The sequence below is a fragment of the Bubalus bubalis genome, chromosome 12 (genome assembly GCF_019923935.1).
Source record: "Bubalus bubalis isolate 160015118507 breed Murrah chromosome 12, NDDB_SH_1, whole genome shotgun sequence".
Taxonomy (NCBI): Eukaryota; Metazoa; Chordata; class Mammalia; order Artiodactyla; family Bovidae; genus Bubalus; species Bubalus bubalis.
This window is the reverse complement of record NC_059168.1, coordinates 34669096-34671224: the sequence shown is the minus strand read 5'-3', so window position 1 is coordinate 34671224 and position 2129 is coordinate 34669096. Positions and strand designations below refer to the sequence as shown.

Below are 2129 nucleotides of genomic sequence, written 5' to 3'. Positions count from 1 at the left end.
GCCGCTGCTGCCCGCGGCTGCTGGCCAGACGTGAGCGACCCTTAGACGCAGTGCGGCCTCGATTACCCAACGCACAGCCTCCGTGACACAAGCCCACAGCTTCTGTGACACAAGCCCACAGCTTCTGTGACACAACACTTCTCCTTAGGGCCCGCCCACAGCTACACGGACTAACGGCTAACCGACCTTCAATCCCTGCCACCGCTGCCGGTTACTGGGAGTCTGCGCGGTCGGGGTCTTGCTGCTGCAACATGTCTCAAAAGCCAAAGAGGCCAGGGCTGCCCCAGCTCCCAGGTCGAGCGGGAGCCGGGTGGCGGCGGTGAGGAGGCCCCGTGCACGTCTCGCGGGCTGGGTGGCGACAAGGCGCAGCGGCCGGCCCAGGCCTCCCCCGCCCCCGAGCCATGCTCCCAGAAGCAGCTGGAGCTGAAGGTGGCGGAGCTGGTGCAGTTCTTGTTGATCAAGGATTAGAGGAAGATCCCTATCCGCCGCACCGACATCCTGCGGCACGTGGTCGGCAACTACAAGGACGTTCTCCCAGAGCTGCTGCGGCAGGCGGCCAAGCACCCAGAGTACGTGTTCGGGTACCAGATGGTGGAGCTGGAGCCACGCAGCAACACCTACATTCTGGTCAACACACTGGAGTCGGTGGAAGAGGACACGGAGGTGCACAGCGACCAGGGCATGCCCACCATTGGGCTCCTCATGATCTTGCTGGGGCTCATCTTCATGAAAGGCAATAGCATCAAGGAGACCGAGATCTGGGACTTCCTGCGGCACCTAGGGCTACACCCCACCAAGAAGCACCTTGTCTTCGGGGACCCCAAGAAGCTCATCACCAAGGACTTCGTGCAGCAGCGATACCTGGATTACCTGCGCATCCCGCACACAGATCCCATGGACTACGAGCTCTAGTGGGGCCCGCGCAGCAACCTGGAGACCAGCAAGATGAAGGTGCTTAAGTTCGTGGCTAAAATCTACAACCAGGACCCCAAGGACTGGCTGGCGCAGTACTGCGAGGCTTTGGCTGACGAGGAGGCGAGGGCCAGACCCCAGCCCGTGGGCCCAACTCCAGCCACTGCCCCTGCCCCAACCCCTTCTCCAGTTTCTTGAAATCTGAGACACACCCCAGGGCCCGCTCCCTCCCCGGGGGGAAGGGCTGGAGGTGGGAGGAAGCATCTTGCTTGTTTAAATGCATGGTAGTTCCAGTACGTGTTTGCAAACTTTTCTTCTTGTAATGTTGTAAGTCATTTTGATTCTAAACTTTCATTTAGAGGGTAACTTGTTTTGCTTTGCTTCAGTGTCTATGTTTTTTGGTGTAAAGATCTTGTTAGCTTTGTAAAGCCAATTGAACTTCCTACCCTGATCTGGATCTGCCAAGGAAATATAAGAGAACTAGTCCTTGTCCCGCCTTTGAATTGCCCCACTCTGTAAAGGAAAAGTCTTTGTAAATTGAAAATGAAAATGTAATTGCCTATATCCCCTTTTACCTTAACGCAGCTATTTTAAAAGTCTGTTTTCTATGCATATAAGCATTTTGAGTCATTCTAAGCAATGTGTATAATGTAGTTTTTCCAAATAATTTTTTACATTGATAATTACTATGCTGTGTGGCTGACCATTTTGTTCAATATTTTTTGCTACTATAGTTATAATACTGTATATGACAAGACCCAGCATCACCCAACTACCATTAGCACCCTGTGCAGGATGCTTCATCTAAACAACAAACAAAACAAAAATACAAACCCAATCATCAGCAGACAAGATTACCACCTCACTCAGCCTTGCCCATCAGAGGAAAAACAAACAAGCAAACAAACAAACAAAAATTCAGCACAAATCTCACCCTAGACAAAGCTTACACAAACCATTGGACCAATCTTAGGAGGGCAGAAACCAAAAGAAAGAAAGAATTCAACCTTCTTCAGGGAAAGAATTCAACTTTCTTTGAAGCCTGGGAAAAGGAGACCTCAAACACAGTAAGTTAAAAAAAGGTAATGAAAAAGCAGAGAAATACTACATGAATGAAGGAACAAATTAGAAACATATAAGTCCACATAAACGAAGAGGAAATAGGCAAAATACCTGAAAAAGAATTGAGAATAATGATGGGAAAGATGATCAAAAAC

The 2129-nt window shown here is 50.2% G+C and overlaps 1 pseudogene; it reads left to right on the top strand.

Annotated features, from left to right (window-relative positions):
• The first annotated feature begins 251 nt into the window (after positions 1-251).
• On the top strand, positions 252-1264 carry LOC123464796 (annotated as a pseudogene).
• Positions 1265-2129: the final 865 nt, after the last annotated feature.